This window comes from Protopterus annectens, chromosome 9.part0, assembly GCF_019279795.1.
Source record: "Protopterus annectens isolate FY-2018-M chromosome 9.part0, PAN1.0, whole genome shotgun sequence".
Classification (NCBI taxonomy): Eukaryota; Metazoa; Chordata; order Ceratodontiformes; family Protopteridae; genus Protopterus; species Protopterus annectens.
Window position 1 is genome coordinate 1278252866 of NC_056743.1, and position 18394 is coordinate 1278271259.

Genomic DNA, 18394 nt, shown 5'->3' on the forward strand with positions numbered 1-18394 from the left:
AAAAAACTTCCATTTATTGATGTATTAACCCAGACATGACCACTGCCTATTAGGTATTACTATTGATAACCATCTTAATTTTGATCACCATATTGACAACACCATCAAATCAGTTAACAAAAAAATAGGTACTCTCTACAGAATTAAACCCTTTCTAACCCCAGCAGCTAGAATAACCATTGCTCAAACCCACCTGATCTCCACTCTTTTCTATGCCTCTGCCATATATACTAGCTTATCAAAAAATAACATTACCAAACTCTCTTCCTGTTACAACAGTATAACTAGATTCATTACGGCTACACCCTTCAGAACTCACCACTGTCTCAACCTCAGGCAACTTGATTGGTTAGAACTTAATAGCCACTTACTCTATCAACAACTAACTATCATTCATAAGTCCCTTTACTACCCAGATGCTACCCCTAGCCTGACAAAACTGATTACCCCTTATAAAAACCTAGCCACACTCCGCCCTGCTAATAAAGTACTAGTAGCCTCGACTAAATCTTACAATAAAGCTGGTGACTCATTATTTTCAAATTCTTTCGGGAAAATCTGGAACCAACTCCCTCAAGAAATAACTAACCTAGACTCCACATCCCTTTTTAAAAAACATATCAAAGAGCACATAAAAACCCACTGGCTATGTCCCTGTGCTAATCCTGACTGAAAACACTTCCCCCTTACTTTACTCACTCTCCCCTGATTGTTGCCTCTAAATGCCACACTTACTGATACCAGCTACTTCCTTATTTTGAATCCTCTATAAATTTTACCTATTCTTTCTTTCTTCTTCATTGTATGCCTTTTGTGGGCTTTCTAATCTGCTCTTTTTATTACTCTTACTTTCTATCCTGCATACCCGAAATCTCTGTTTTTTTAACCAGCTGTTTCATTTATATTTGTTAATTATGGTCTTGGGTTCGCTAGTCTGTTTCTGTTTTTCTTTTTTTTTTCCTCTTTTAGTCTTACCCATGCTTACCATTGTACCATTCTGTATTTTAGCTTACTATTTTCTGATTGTTAATGGTTGCTTACTGCTTGTATTTTGGAGCTTTTCTCCCCGGGCCTCTACTGAAAACGGATATATGTCCAGCTAGACTAGCCCGGTCAACAAATGTAAAATAAAATAAATAAAAAATAAATAAATATATGTATGTATATATATATATATATATATCTGTATATATATATATATATATATATATATATATATATATATGTGTGTGTGTGTGTGTGTGTGTGTGTGTGTATATATATATGTGTGTATATATATATATATATATATATATATATATATGTGTGTGTGTGTGTGTGTGTGTGTATATATATGTGTGTATATATATATATATATATATATATATATATATATATATATATATATATATAGATATATATATAAAATCCCCATTGTAACTTTCTCATGTGGGGCCTTGCCAGTGACAGCATGTTTGATAATGTGCTGTAGTTGAGGTATAAGCTTTTTTACCAAGGAGCTCCATGGCCTTGCTGTCTTTATCTGTGGGGAGAACTGAGGTGGATGGGAGCAGCTGTGAGGCCTTATCAGCAGAAACTGAAATAGTGCCAAGGTCCACTGCAGGGCACTGGATAAGGAATTTGTCCACCTAAGGGACCTTGTAAAATCTCTTAGGCCTTCGAGGTGCAGGGGGGTCAGAGTCTGATTAACAGATGCTGCATTAAATGCATCCAGAAAAGCTGGCAAGACTGGGTGTATAACTGAAGGAGAAGGGGTGTCCATCTGAAAGAGTTCATAGTATCTATCTGAACTTCTCTCATCTCAGAGGAATCCCATTTGAAATACTTCCTCATTTTGGAAATGGTCTCCCCAAAAGTGAGATCCTCACCTGGAGAATCTATTTCTGCAGAATCTTGCTCTGGGGAGGCATAACTAAGGGCGGAAGGTAACTGGGAGACGTATGACAGAGAATCTTCTGAAGAAGAATCAGAGGAGTCCTCTGCTTCAACTTAAGAAGTATCTAAGGCCTTGGGCTTATCATAGGAGGAGCCGTTGGGAAAGATGAGGTCGTAGCAGGCCTCAGAGCCATAAAAGCATTAAAAAGGCTCTGAGAAAAGGCCTGCCAGTCTGTCTTGCTGTCAGCAGAAGAAGAAGAAATATGCTTTGTTTTCTATTTTCTTTTAAGAGAATGCCTAACAGGTGTCTGGGCAAAGGTAAGCCTAGGTTTACTAACGTGTAGTAGTGGAGGGATCTGTCTGGGCAGCTGGTACAAGCTGAGGTTCCCCCTCGCCGTAAGTAGTTTATGTCTGTGTTACCTCCTAGGGCGTGTCTTCCACTTTGGGTTCTGCGGCTTCCCCAACAGTACCCACTGTACCCATGTTGGTGGCAACCAATTGTTCTTCCAGATGAACATCTGCTGCAGGAGGGACTTTGGGTGGAGGAGGTGCAGCAATGGTTTCAGGCCTAGCAACTTTGGCCTTTTTCTTTGGCGGCTCGACTGACTGATCGGACTGCTTCTCCATACCTAAAGCTAAGCACTTAAAGCAATGATTTTCTAGGTAAATATTTAATGCATGAAGACAGCTGCACAACATTTTTGGAACAAAGGCTTGGCAGATGCAGCAAGACTTATGGTCGTGCACAGGCCTTAAACAAAAAAGGCAACGCTCATGGGTGTCTTTATGGGGGATCTGACTACCGCACCTACACTTTCCTTTCCTGGGTGACATGAACCTACACAGGCATACAGTGACTCAAGGCCAAAATGTCCCCAACCCTACCAAGTCCTATGTCAAGGGCAAACAGATACCTCCCCAATCTCTTGGAAGGGGATGTTTCTGTATACATTCCTCCTGTTCCCACTTCAGAAAGTCATAGTGAAAATCCAGCAGGACAAACCAAAAACCTTGTTGGTGACACCCTTTTGGCCAAGACTGTGGTTCCCCCTCTTTCTGCATTTAGCCAGGGGCAGTCACCACAAGTTACCTCAGAGTGGACCTACTCACAAAGGACAAGGGATGCCTAACCCATCCCTACCTACAATCTGTGAACCTTACCCTGCGGGTGATAGAATTCTGATCATTTACAGACACCTTTACAATGAGGACGTGCTCACAGTCCTGCAGGAGGCCGGGAACCCTAACACTAGGAGATCCTACATGTCTAAATGTAAAGGATTCTCCATTTAGTGTCTACAAAGAAAGTTGACCCTTTTCAGGGTGATGTTCCCTTGGTATTGTCATACCTTTGTGAACTATTGTAGACAGGGTTGGTGTAGTCCTCTGTTGAAGCCCACCTTGCTGCTATTTCTGCTTGTGTACCTCTGGACCCCCCCTTTGGCATCTCGTTTGTCTGCTTAGTTGGTCTTAAAGGGAGTGTTGCATATCAGGCCCCCCTAGGAAACCCGTCCCACCACTTGGAGAATCTCACAGTGACCCCCTTTGAACCAGCTTCTAAGGCCTCTTTAAAAACATTGCACTTGGAAAAAGATTATCCTAGTAGCCTTGACATCATCTAGTAAAGTGTTAGAGTTACAGGCCCACATGTCTATTCCCCCTTTCCTCACCTTCCACAAAGACAGAATAACCATTCGGACCAACCCTTCCTTCATGCCCAAGGTGGTCAATGAGCTATTCTTAAACCAAGCTATTCACCTTCCCACCTTTTTGCCCATTCCAGAATAAAAGTGAGACTTTCTTGCATTCATTTGATATGCCTAGGCAGCTTAGGTTTTACCTTGACAAGACCATGTCCATCAGAAAAACAGACCAATTGTTTGTCTCCTTTAATCCCAAGGTTCTAGGGAAAGCATTGAAAGACAATTTCTGCCTGGATTTCCAGGACAGTTTCATTCTGCTATGCATACCATGGAAAATCCTTAGGGTCTAAGATTAAGGCACACTCCACTAGGGCTATGGCTTTATCTGGGGCTTTCTTTTAAGGACTGGACACATATAAAAAAGTTTGTTAAAAATTTTAAAAGTTATTAGGAGAGTTGTCTTAACGGAATAAGCCATGGAGTCTTTATATATAGTTAATTGAATAAGTGTTTCAGTAATTATTCAATTATATATTTAATAATTGATGCTATATATATATATATATATATATATATATATATATATATATATATATATATATATATATACTTTATCTTGTAAAATTTATCTGAAGAAGTTGAGGTATTGGCCCCTTCGAAAGTACTTACAATTAAATTTTGGTTTTATAAGTGGCTCGTGCAAGTGTCGGTTTTTCGTAATCGCTTTTTTTTGTTTTTTAATTTTCAAGTTGTGGATTTGCATAGTCAGGCTTTGCAAGGACCGTTGTTCAGGAGCTCCTAGGCCATTTTCCTTCCACCTTCCCATTCAAAGCTACAGCAACCTATCCATATGACTTTGGTACTGCAGCAGTGAGTGATGTGAAGAACATAATACAATTGTATAAGTAAACTTGCTGTAATAGATGTTAAAATACTCACTGTTGCAGTAGCCACTGCATCACCCTTGGTTTTTGCTGTATTTTTTGTTCCAAGTTGTGGACATTTATTTATTTTTTGCTCTTAAAAATGTCCTCTCAGGGCTCAGTCTCCCTGTCTCAGTTGGCTTGAAAGTTCTTAAAGACGTAGCACTTAACCTGTGTTTTTAGTCAACTCAGCCCGAGCTAACTAATGGTTTGGGCATGTGGAAGGTGCCCTGAAGGTTTTGGAAGCTGTGTGGCTGTTGTATTCTGTGCAGTAAAACTTGTATAGCTTAGGTTACTGCAGCAGTGATCATTCAAACAACCACATACCAGACCCTTTAAATATAGGAGTACAGAGATGGTGCCAGAGCATGAGGAGGACACAGGGTTTTACTCGGTTCTAGTTCCAATAATAAATAGCCCGTGGAGGTCTGTTTTAAAACTATAAAGACTAAACATGTTTCTTCTGGTGCTAAAGTCCAAAATGTTAACTTTCTAGACATGCTGCATCTCCTTTCCCTGAAGCCTTTATGGTAACCCTAGACCTGAAAGATGCCTACCTCCTCGTACCCATTGCCAGAATAGATGGGCAGTTCCTCAGGTTCAAAGTGGGAGGTGCTTACTATCTCTTTACTACATGCCCTTTGATTTGTGTACTGCACCCAAGATATTCAGAGTGCCTGGCTCCTGCAGTTGTTTACTGCATGATCTAGGACATTTACATTTACACTTAATTGGACAACTGTCTCATTCAAATCCTGTGTATGGAGGAGACAAAAAAAAAGCCAAGTAGACTCCAAATAATTTTTCCTCAGATGGATAGCAAATGTTGGAGGTATGATGGCCAAGAAAGAGGTAGCTGGGAGCATATTTTTTTGGAAGTGTCATGAGCTGGCAGACTTCTGGGATTCCCTGCAGACCGCTTTGTCAGAGATGCTGGGTGAGTGGATTCAACTGACTTGGGAGATGATTTTTTTGAGTTATGTACAGAATCGGAATTGCCTAGACATAGTAAAGCCTTGCTGAGTCAAATTATGGTGGGTGCCAAAAAAGCATTTACTAGAAAGTGGAAATCAACATCTAGACCAACTTTACTAGAAGTAGTAAATATAGTAACAGAGATAAAACAACTGGAGTTAGGATCTTTAGAAAAGGGAAGGAGCAAACTACATAGGAAAAATAGGAATTGTGGGAATAATATATGCAGAGCAGGAAAGATGTTTGAGGCAGGATTTGAATGAGCTATATAATGCTTAACGGACAATGACTGATTTATAAGTGATGATTAATGTTTACAACTAGAGTTGTTTCAATGGTGTATGTGATGTAAACTGTTGGCAACTAAAGTGATATCATTTTGTATGTTTTTCATTTACATAAATGTAAGATTGCCTTTGTCATATGTGTAAATTTAATAAAGATGTTTAGGGGGGAGCCTTGTAATTCCCGACTCTGGATTCAAACAGAAAGGCGCAAAGGTTCCTAATGGAATAGAAAGGCGCAAAGGTTCCTAATGGAATAGATCAGAGGCCTGAAGTCTCTGAGGTACCAAGAGAAGCTGAACTTCTATCCCATTGTGTCTTGTAGACTTTTGCAGGCCGATCTTTGTCTGGCTTATTATACTGTTAGAGATCATGATTGCCCTGGATTTTCAGTTTCTCTGCACTAGAACCAGGGACCTAAATCTTCAGTAGCAGATAAACTTGTCCCTCCAGTGTGTTTTATTTCTATTCCAGGACCTCCCATATGTCTAGAGTACAGTTCCTCTACACATTAAGCAGTGTGACTCCATATCTTTCTTTAAACATAACTTAAATGACTGGATTTGTAGCTACAAATTTACTCAAAGATGGACTAGTATGGTCCTCTTGAATACTTGGAGGTGCTGTGACCTGAGGGAGGGTTCTGCGAAGGTGCAAATAGTTATAGGATTCGATGACTTTGGAATGTCAGATGTGGCTGGGGGTCACTCCAAGTAGCTGAGGATTTAAGTTCTGGGAGGGAAAAAAAAAACAAATATCATAGTGATGATGATTCTTGTCAGTCAAAGCTTTCCAACTAACCTGGCAGACCGTGACCTAGCATATTCTCAGACAGCACTACAGTGATGATCTTCATCAACAAACGGGGGGGGGGGGGGGGTCCACTGTAACATTTTATGCAGGCTGGCAATAGATGGTACTTGGCCCAAGATTTATACTTTTACAGTTAGGATGTTTTGCGTCCTTTCTCAGGTGAAGAACTTGGCAGATCAATAAAGCAGAACAGCAGCAGGCACTCCCAAATGGATCCTAAACAGAGATGTCATTTTTGGATTGGATTTTCATATGAGGTGTGCCACAAATGGACCTTATTTCTTCTCTAGAAAACCAACTCCTAAGAGCATTTTGCACCAGGAAACCAACTGCAGGGTTCGGTGCAATAGATGTCTTAGTAACCTGTGAAGCTGTTTTTCCCTACTCTCTTCTTGACATAACTTTTTCCTCTGGGTAATACAGATGTAATGCTGCTCAATAGTATCCTTTTCGAAGAGGGTACTGGTTCTTCCTCCTCCTGAGCATTTAATGACCTATCCTGTTGCTGTAACTTTGCATGTGGACCTCTTGACTCCAAACAAAAATGTATTCGTACACCACAGTCTGAAGACCATAAGACTGATAGCTTGAACGATCTAGCACTTTTCCCTTATAGGCACATTTACCAAATCTGTGCTCCCTATCCTTACCTTAATAGGTTCATAGGTTTATACTGGGCTATCTGCCCTAAGGCATTTATAAGCCTAGCCCAAAGTTTTGTGGCTTACGCCACCCCTTATATGAAAAAATACTGTGCCCATTAGTTTGTTGTGCCTCTGTCCAGCAGTGACACAGATATGATTCCCGGGGTAAACCTACGATCTCCCATCCACAGGTCAAGATTTCTCTTGAACAGTGCCAGCGAGGTGCTCTGCCTCACATGGACCGGGATTTTATTCCACAGCATAGGGAGTCTGAGTGATAAATCTATCCCTCCAGCACGTCCTATTTATATCCGTGCTAAGGTTTAAGTCGCTTGCTCTAGTGGTTTTGGTGGATTTGGATTTTTTGAGGTGGAGCATGTCCATTAATTCCGGGTTGGACATGGCCTTGTATGTCAGGCACATGTCACCTCTGAGCAGACGGTATGCGATTGAATAGAGCTGGAGTTTCTTCAATCTGGCAGCATATGACAGATTTTGGAGTCCCTTTATCCTTTTGGTGAGGAACTTTTGGGGACTCTCCAATTGCTGCAGATGGGTAAGATACATCCCGAATGGGGCATTGTACTCTATCATTGGTCTGATAAGTGAAGAGTACAGGGGAACAATGACCTCACTAGATCTGGATGTGAATCCCTTCATGATCAGGTGGGCAATGTAGAAGGTCTTTCTAACCACTTTAGCAACGTGAGTGTCAAAAGAAAGGCCACTGTCAACCTGGGTCCCCAGGTCCCTGATAACCTCTTCTGTGCTTAGTGGATTGCCACCTATATGGTAGCTTGGGGTTGCCTTGTTTTTCCCGAAGGGTATGACTATACATTTTTGGCATTTAACTTCAGGCCATGGCTCTGGCACCAGCTATCTGTTTCCGTGAGTCCCTTCTGAAGGATATCCGTGTCCGATGCACTTTCCACTATGGCCCAGTTTGCAGTCGTCTGCAAACTTTGTCAGCCAAAGTCCTCCCATGTTGGCCTGTACTTCTGAGAAGTAGATGCCAAACAATAGGGGGCCAAGGACCGAGCCCTGTGGGACACCACTTGTGACCGGCTTGGAGTCTGACATAGCGCCAGCAACTCTAACCCTGTGGGTTCTGTCCTTAAGCCAGTTTGCAACCCATCTTGTGACATATGGGTTTACATTTAAGCTGGTAAGTTTTTCTACAGTACCCAAGTGGGGTATTGTGTTGAAAGCCTTTGCAAGGTCAAGGTAGGCTGTATGGACTGCCTTTCCCTCATCAATGGCCTTGGTGACTGTTTCGAAGAAGTCGGCCAAGTTCAAAAGGCATGATCTGCCCTTGACGAAGCCAAACTGGGTTGGGTCCAATGTCTGCAAGTCCCCTATATCTTTGTTTGAGCTCCATTATGATCCTCTCCATAGCTTTGCAGACTAGACTTGTTAAGCTTATGGGGCAGTAATTACCAGGGTCCGTAGAGGCACCGCCTTTGTGGAGTGGGACCACAGTTGCCGTACAACTTAAGGTATGCTGGGAAGACAGATAAGAGAAATTCATATCTAGTAAAATGGAAAATATGCTCATTTTCATATGAGTCCATCTCTGGACCCTCAGCAATTCTTCTTGCTCTTAAATATCTGTAAGACTTTTATAAAATAGGACATTCTTATGCCTTGCTGAAAGTGCACATCTGCTGTCCCTCTACTATAGGATCCTCTTCCTGTGCTTGTCTGCCATGGACCCCCCCCCCCCAACACCAAATCCGTTACAAGTAAAGCAATTCCGTACAGAAATCCTGCTCCTGAGAACCCCCAAAAAGTAATCAGTCTTCTATGAGTCCTCCACTACATGTTGGAAATGAACTTTACCATTTGAGCATGTCTTGAAAGACTATTTTCTGCCATTACCTCTGCCAGGAGGATGTAATAATTGCATGCCTTCGTATGCAAGCAACCTGTTGTCATCTTCCACAAGGATAAGGTATCCCTCAGCGCCAACACCACATTCACGTCGAATGTGGTGACAAGTCTGTCTAAAGCAAGCTGTTAGTCTTTGTTGAATCCTGCCTCAGAGATCAAGGTCACCTTGCTGGTGCATGGTCAGCTGTCATTTTACCTTGAACTGGCTGAAGTAACAAAATCAAATTGGTTATTGATAGCCTTTGTAATGTGTATGGAGGACAGGTTTCTCTCAAACTTGACTCTCTCAAAATGGTTGTCTGACTTCATCTCCTTCATTTACTCATAATATAGGAGCATTATGCCACAACACGTGAGAACCCACTTCAGAAGAGCAGCAGCTGCAATTTACGTCCTTTCTTAGAGGAGTCAGCACCCACTTCATCCTGGAAGCAGTTACCTGGTATTCTTCCACACCTTTTCCAAGCATTATAACTTGGAGGTTTCTGTATTCTAGGCAGGTTTTGACAAAGCCATTCTATAAGGACCTATAAGTCAGATCTATTGCTGGTGTTTGTGTGCCATTTGATTACAGCTCATCTGCTTGTTGCCACTTGATTACGAAGGCAGAGATACTAAACTTCAGCCACTCAATGTTACTATCCTCATACCGCAGTTATAACACCTGCTCAGAACCGTAATGTTTACCCTAAATGTCCCGACTCGTTGCCTAATCCCAGACCTCACTCCCTAGCTTCCACCTGGTTCCTAACAGTAATTCTACAACTGTCTCCCTAATCCTAAAAGTCACACTTACTTCCAATAGCTGTTCTACTTGCCTGTGTTTTTTGCTCACAATTGAGTAGCCATTCAAATGACAGCCTATGCAAGATGACTGGGGGGGATACACGCACCCAGCTGCAAACTGTGTTTAGTAAGCAGTTTGGTTTCAAACACTTGTAGTACTGCCATTAAAACCAGTACCTTGTTTAGTCCAGTCATCCAGCCACCTACTAGGTCCATAAGTGTTTGGAGTCTTCCCCAAAGTTAACACTACAGCAGTGAACTATACAGTGAATGTGGTACAGCTTTGTAGGGGGTTAATGTAGTTGCAGATGTTTGAGTATGTTTGCTGTTTTGGTAATGTTTTCCACCCTTTCCTTGTGTGTTTCTTGCATGTAGCCATCCTGGGATTTATAGTGGGTGCCCATTTACCTATTCCATTACATTTCATCTCTTATTCCCATACAAGGCTTTCCCTTTAAGGTTTGTCTAGTATGGAGAGAGGAGCTTTTGGGGGTGGGGGGGTTGTTCTGGTTGGCTTGGCTTACTTGGGAATATAGGTCAACTGTGGGTATCCAGTAATCTGGCATCAGACGAGACTGCTGCAGTTGACTGGCAAGAAATTATTGAAGATTGTCTGGGCAGATGTTCCACTTGTAATGCAGGTACGCTGATGATGTCTTTCTATTCATATCCTGCAGTATCCATAACATGAGGGAGTCTGCCACTGGCGGACTCGTACGTCCGGCCAGTATGCAAAAGTCTAAAGGTACTGTGAGGTACATGCGACGTGGCATCGGTCATAAAGAGACGTCTGGTATAAAGCAGACGTCAGCACGTACCAACCTCAAAACTTTTCTGCTGCCTGTTCGATCGTCTGTTCAGCCGTCACTCATCAGTGAAGTTGCAAACTTTAAGTTTTTTTTCTTTAATATTTTGGCTACTGTATTTGGCTGTGATTACATGTCAACTAAGAAGGGTAAGTGTCAGTGTGGAAGGCAAATTCCACATTAGGATACTCATGACCTTTGCATGTTTTGCCTAGGCCCAGACTATGACCATACTTGCCTGTGCTATCTATAAGGCCTTTGTACCCAAAACCCTTCTCAGCTGTTTAGCTTCCCTGGAATTATATCTTGAGAATCAACGCCTTAAGCATCTTGTGCATATGGAGGCAGCATCTGGCACAGTCTGCCTGAAAGGGTTAAGGCTGGATGTCAAACCTTCTGCATTAAAAGTCCCAAGAGTTCTCATTATTGCAACAGTGAATATACTCTTAATGTCTGCATTTATGTTAAGTTCCTACACAACTGTACTTTTGCAAAATATGAGAAGGGTAACTCTTGAAGAGATTTTGGTTGGAGTCTCAAAGTACTACTACCATATTTTTTGAAGAGTGACATTAGCTAAATTGAGTTGCTGTTACGGCAAAATGTTTTATTTTAGTTTGGAAAGGCCTTTTGCTTTTACTTTTGGAAACTTAACGCAGAAAAGGTTTAATTTTCAACTGTCTAATTGAGCGAGTTTGCTAAAATGAAAAGCAGGCATTACACTTATTACAGATTTAAAGGGTAACTGTATATGTGTTTTTAAGAAAATGAGCCGATTAAGTGCTGGTTTTATTAGTTAGTCATAGGAAGACCTCACTTTTGTTACAGATGTTAATAAATTATAATTGCCTAGGCTGCAGTTGCTGCTATAACAAAATTGTTCATATTAACATAAAAGTTAGTATAAAGTAACAATGTCACGTGAAGAATAGATATTAGGAAAATAGCACAATTATTTTTAATAAATGCAGCTGTCAAACTAGAATGTGCAGATTTTATTTATAGGGTGATTGTGTGTGTGTGTGTGTGTGTGTATATATATATATATATATATATATAGATATATAGATATATATATATATATAGATATATATAGATAGATATATATAGATATAGATATATATATATATATATAGATATATATATATAGATATGAATACGTATGACTTCTTACTTTGTCATAATGGTACATTCAAGCCAGAAAAGTCGGTCTGTTAGCTGTAGACATGCCGTGTGTGTATGCGCACGCGTGTGTGTATACACATATAGTATCTCTGAGCAGACAGAGGTTATCTGAATCCATAGCTCCTCTTCTCCGGAGTGGACCCCGAGCCTCTCTCACCCGCATCATAGACTCTTACTCCGCACCAGAGCAAGTCTCCATCCCCCGTCCAGGCAGGTGGGTCACCGGTGCAGTCTACTAATTCTTCATTATCCACTAGGTCATCTTGGCTGTCAGACTCTGATGTGGATTTGATGATGAGGAGTTTCCTCAAACCCCAGATCCAGTTTGGGATTTTGCTGTGTAGTCTGAGCTAGAGAGGGCAAAATCCCCAACTAGATCTGAGGTTTTTAGGAAACTCCATCATCCAATCCACTTCTGAGTCTGACAGCCAAGACTGGACAGATCAGTCTGAGTCGCACAGGGCCTAGTGATCCTAAGTGGGTCTGCTTCTGATTGGGGATATCTTTTTCACCCAACTCAGACAGTGTCCCAGACTGGCTTGACTCCAATTTTATAGGAGCAGAGTGGGTCCTGGATCCGAGTGGTCAATGCTGGGTCCTCAGAGTTGGTGTCTGCTCCTACTTTGTTCTTCTCTGAGATGTCCCTCCCTCTGGGGTCCTCTGCCTTTGATGGCTCGGGCCTAGTGCCCTCTGGTGATGTCAGATCTGGGATGGCCTTCTCTCTTTCAATGAAGGGTAAGTGTCCCCTCGATCTCCACCCGATGATATCTCCTTCGGAGATAATTTAGAACTCATGAAGCAAAAGGGTGGCTGGTCTTCCCAACCCCCTTCCTCAGAGGAGTCGGTGTTCCTGGAGACATTTGGGACAGGACCATCTACATCCTGGGTGACCCCTCCAGCGTGCCAACTTATTGATCTTGTAGCCCGCCAGGCTTGGAAAGAGCCTGACATTAGAGAACCAGTCCCCAAACAGGTAGATAAGTACCTCAGTCCTCCCAAGGATTGTCCTTTCTGGAGCAAAGGGATCCTGATTGATGTTATTGTGGTGTCGACAGCCGTTAAAAAAGTAGCTCGCCGAACAGAGCTGTTCTGTCATCCCCGAACAAGGAGTCCTGGGCCCTGGACAGACACGGGAAGCGAGCGTATGCCTCAGCTACTTTTTTGCTGAGAACATTGAATTATCTGGCACATTTTACTCTTCTCCAGAGAGACTTGGTAAAAGAACTTTCCACATATCTGAGGCAGTCACTGTCGGAGGAAACCTTTGAAAAGTTTTCCACATAGCTGAACAACTAAGGCTTCAATTGCTAATTCCTCAGTGAGGCTAATCTCCCATGCAGCAGAGGGGGACCTCTTGATCAGCTGGTTCAGGCATAGCCATCAGGCAACATGCCTGGATTAGACTATGCAGGTTTTTCAGACCCCTTCAAAGCATCATTTATTAATGCCCCTTTTGATGGTTCCTCTTTGTTCGGACCGTCAGTTAAAGAAACCCTTACCCAGAGCGAGCAGGAGGGCAAGACTTTATCTGCCATAGGGATAAAGTTTTCTTCCTCCCAGTGGACCTTTTCTAGGAACCAATGGGGCGAGAAGAAAATGTGGCCTGGCAAATCACAAGCAGCCTTCCCAGATTTGCAGAATGATTCCTTTTCCAGAAGAAGAGGATTCGATGGTTAATACTTCACTGGAGATGGGGAGGGGTCCACAGAATCAGGGCTTTAGGGAATCCTTCTCTGACGAGCCCTTTCAGCGCTCCTGAAGCACTGCCCAACTACTATCCTGCTCTGGAGGCAGTCAGGGGCCAACCTTTCTTTACACCCAGCAGCCTAGACAAACATAAACGACACTGGGTGTTAAATCTTGTATCCAGAGGCTACTATATTCCCTTTTCCCTACCATCTCCACTTTCGGGGGAGTGTCTGTTAGACGTGTTACCTAGTCGAAGGAAGAATGCCTTTCTGGAAGTACAAAAACTTCTAGACAAGAGTCATCCAGCTCGTCCCAACTGAACAATGTGAATGTGGAATTTACTCTTTTTGGTGCCAAGGAAGTTTGGGGACCTCTGACCCATTCTGGATCTCAGTAGTTTGAATCTGTTTGTTTGTTAGGAAGACAGTTCCGCTTGGTTACGGTACTGTCCATTCGGCCGCTCTTGCCCAAGGATAACTGGATGTGCTCTGTGAATCTCCAGGATGCATACTGTCATATCAAAATAGGCACTTCAGGAGATTTCTATGCTTTTGGCTGTGAGCTGAGCATTACCAGTTCAAAGCACTGCCCTTTGGCCTCACCAGAGCCCCTGAGGTGTTCACCAAGCGCATGGCAGTGTTCGCAGCATACGTCCATCTGCAAGGTTTCCAGGTGTTCCCCTATCTGGATGATTGGCTCCTAACAGCACCCACAAGTCATCAACTACTTCAGGCAGTCCAAGGGATGTTGCACCTGTTTCTTGGGTTCCACGTCGGCTGCCATCCTTCTGGCGCTGCTAGCCAGGTTCTTCATGTGAGTTCTTAAATGGACCATGGCTGTTCAATAGTCCATTGTGTCACCCATTCTCAACCCTGATGAGGCTTACCCCAGTTTACAGACATCATGTACAATGGAGAATACGCACGCACGAATGATCTTTACTTAGGCTGTCCCTTTGTCCTTACCCCTCCGTTGGCCACAATGACCACGGACACCTCCCTCTTGGGGTGGGGAGTGAGCATTTTCAGGGAAGGATGATCCATGGCACGTGGTCCCCAACAGAGACCAAATTGCACATAAACATTCTGGAGATGAGAGCAGTCCTCCTTGCATTGCAAGCCTTTCAGGACTGCCTCCCTCTGGGAACGACTGCAGTTTTGACGGACAGTATTTCAGTTGTATAGTACATCAACAAGCAGGGGGAGCACAGTCATACTCGCTCTGCAGCGAGGCAATGAGAGTCTGGGAATGGGTGATGACTTTGAACCGCATTGCAACACATTCCAGGAGAATCCAGTGTTCTGGCGGGCAAGCTGAGCAGGTCTCTCAAGTCCTCACGAGTGGTCTCTGAACCAGACTGTAGCAAATGAGATTTTCAGTCATTTGGGGCCAACCTTGCCATGACCTGTTTGCCTCTCCTCAATCAGCAAATGCAGCAGGTACTTCACTCTGATCCTTCTAGCGGAGGAGTCACCCAGGGATGCTCTAGTACACAATTGGCCCCCGGGTCTCCTGTATTCTTACCCTCCAATCCCCTTGCTACCCAAAGCTCTACAGAATGCCAGCAGCTTGAAGTCCAGTCTCATCCTCATTGCCCCTCATTGGTCTCGTCGGGTATGGTTCCCCTTTTTGCAGTCTCACAGCAAATATCATCCATGGATACTGGATCCCAGACAGGATCTGATCTTTCACCTTGCAGAGGGACAGCTTCCGAATATCTGGTCCCTCAAATTAACCGCTTGGTTTCTCCACTTCCAGTAGTTGTGCTGAAGTCCAGGCTCCCCTCTCCTGTCTGTGACATTGTTCTTGCTTCTCAAAAGCCCTCCACCAAGAAAGTATATGGTAGCAAATGGAAATGTTTTTTCTCTGTGGCTTCAGAGAGGAATATAGATCCCTTTTCAGCCCCTGTCTCAGATGTACTCGTGTTTTTGAGTTCTCTTTTTCATGAGTTTTCCTAAGATAAGTGCAACTTGAGGTTATCTCAAATTTTCATGTCGGGAAGGGAATTGGTTCTCCTACTACTCTTTCTTCTTACAAGCTTTGGCAGGCCATCTTGAAAGTAGTTTTTTTATGAGAGACCTCCAGTCAAGGGATCACTCTCTCTTCCTTGGGATCTTACCTTGGTGTTGCAGGGTCTTGCATTGAAACCATTTGAACCTGCTAATTCTTGCGCGCTGAAGTATTTGTCTTTAAAGACTGCCTTTCTTGTGGCAATTACATCAGCCAGAAGTTTCAGAATTGCAGGTACTATGTTTTTGACCCCATACAGTCTTCTTTAAGGGTAGAGTTTCCCTTAGAATGAACCCTTCCTTTGCTCCAAAGGTTGCCTCCGAGGCCAACATGAATCAGAGCATTCATTTGCATTCTTTGTATGTTGACAGTTACGTTTCTACTTACATAGGACTAGACAGTTACATTTCTACTTGCATAGGATTAGACCTCACTGAAAGTCAGAGCAGTTGTTCATTGCCTTTTCACCTAACAGATTGGGGCAAGCTGTGTCCAAAATTACTTTTGCATGATGGATTACAGAATGCATCTCCACAGTTTATTCACAACAAGGCAAACAACTTCCCCAGCCAGTTAAGGCCCACTCAACCAGATCAGTGTCAACCTATTCAGCCTTTTCTGCTAGAATGTCAATAGATGAAATCTGTGCTGCAGCCACTTGGTCCTCAGCTCATACCTTTGTCTCATTACAAGTTGGATATTTTTTCTAGAAACAGGGCATCCTTTAGTTCTGCGGTGCTCAGGCATGTCCTTCCTTGAGGTCTTCCCAGGGTTTTTGTAGCTCGGGACTCTGACCCATTCCTGATGCATAATGAAATGGGCATCATCAGATTAGAAGTTATGTACTTACCATAACTCAGCATTTGTGTTGTCCAATTTCATTATGCATCGCTTCCCACCCCCTGTCTTCTTGCCTTACTAAGTTGACAACGACCTAGAAGATTGTGGAACCCACTGGTTCCCAGTTTGGACTCCAGTAGGGTCTTTATTACTGCTTCTCTACTGATTTTTTTCATCTTGTGATAAGGGCAGCAAACTCTGAGGGTTTGAAGTTAGAGGCATCATGGGAGGAGGAGGAGTTTGAGGCTCCGATCATTTGTCTAAGAAATGGCCGGCTTGGATCTGATGACCTATTCGTGATGCATAATAAAATTGGACAACACAGATACTGAGTTATTTGCAAGTACATAACCTCTATTATAATAGGTACAGAACTTTCAATTTTTACAGACATGTTTGTGATTTATTACACAGTGGCATCTTTGTGGATTTAATATATTTAGATTTGGCAAAAGTCTGAGTCTGTTGCCCACATAGCAGTACTTGACATACTGCTCAAGTAAGATGTCAGTACATCTACATAAATATTACTTTCGATAGGACATTAGCCAGATTACCAGTCTTCGCATGTTAAAATTAAAGGGGCTATTCACAGGCCGTATTGTTAAAGGAAACCCCCTGGCAACGTTTTGGGACCTTTTTTGTCCAGTGTTTTGTTATTAACTGCTAATTGAGAAAAACATATGGTTTGCAAAATGTGTTGAAAATGCTAAGCTACTATTATCACTGGTATTATCGATTATTATAATTTAGAAAAATCATTTGATTGCGTGTGTGGAAAATTATATTCCGCAGTAACAGATATAAGATCATGCATTTGGACACAATTAAAACGTACTCCTACACAGCTACACAGTTAATGATGAACTATTATTTATGGATTTTAGTGGTAGAAGTTACAGTACGAAACGTATGATACAGTTAAGATGACTGTCCAGGCAGAAGGCAATATGTGCTTTTGTATAATGAAAGCACTTTTTTGTGACATCTCTTGAAGAAATCCAAAGGCATTAATCCCAATTTTTAGAACATTAATAAGGTTGAACATATATTATTCTGTGTTTTGTTTTTTTGTTTAGCAGATGATTATCAGAATTTTGGGGAGAGTCTAAACATTAAAATTCTTGCAGGTTTATCAGTCTTAAGCTTCATTCTGTTTACTGCACGTTATGTGAGGTAGCTTATTCCTGATATGTAATTACTGTAAGGATTATCTACTGTGCAATATTCTTGGTCTGGAATCTACTAATAATTTCTGATTAAACTATCATCCCTTGGTCTTAAGCTATCCACATAACACCCTGACAGTAGTATAAACAATCAGTAGATTCCTTTGACCCCCCCCCCCCGACTCTGAAAATGGGAAATAAGGTGTTACCTCCCAGTTTCCATGGCATCCAGACTCCTTGCCAACCTTGAAGCAACATTTTGAAACATTATAAGAAGAGTTACTGATGCATCCCAGCCTTAAAAGCCTAAATTTAGCAGCATGGGTGCTCCAACCTGATTCCTTTCACAGTCAATCTTACAGAGGAGGTGCTGCACATCCTTCAAGATGGAAGGCCTAGCACTACAAGATCATACTTGATCAAATGTAATTATTTTGTCCAGTGGTTTGAATCAAGGACCACCCTTACTATGACAGCCAGATAGCCTGAAGTCTTAAAATACCTCATTGTGTGTGTGTCTGTGTGTGACTTCTTGTTGGTCTTCCCTAAGCTTCCCTCTACAGTGCATTGATCTGCCATCGTAGCTAGCTCCTCCACCTTGTGACTTTAATTTTGTGCTGGAATGGTTAACTTTAGTCCCAACCCCGACTTCACCCAAGATCAGATTTTCAGTGACACTTAAGTTCTTGACTTGTCACGCCTTATTTTGTGTGGTTCTTGCCTGTAAGACAACAGCACTGAATGTGTCACTGAAGAGCAATAACACACAAACTTAACATGTTAGTGGATAATATGCATTTATGGTGTGTTTGTGCTTAGTTTATCTTGCCTGCTTGAGTTAGGAGGTATAATCTCAGTGAAT

The 18394-nt window shown here is 42.4% G+C and overlaps 1 protein-coding gene across 1 annotated transcript in view; it reads left to right on the forward strand.

Moving 5' to 3' along the window:
• NCAPH (non-SMC condensin I complex subunit H) overlaps positions 1-18394 on the forward strand; it is a gene marked incomplete in the record, with an annotated part of 906630 nt that overhangs the window by 517598 nt on the left and 370638 nt on the right.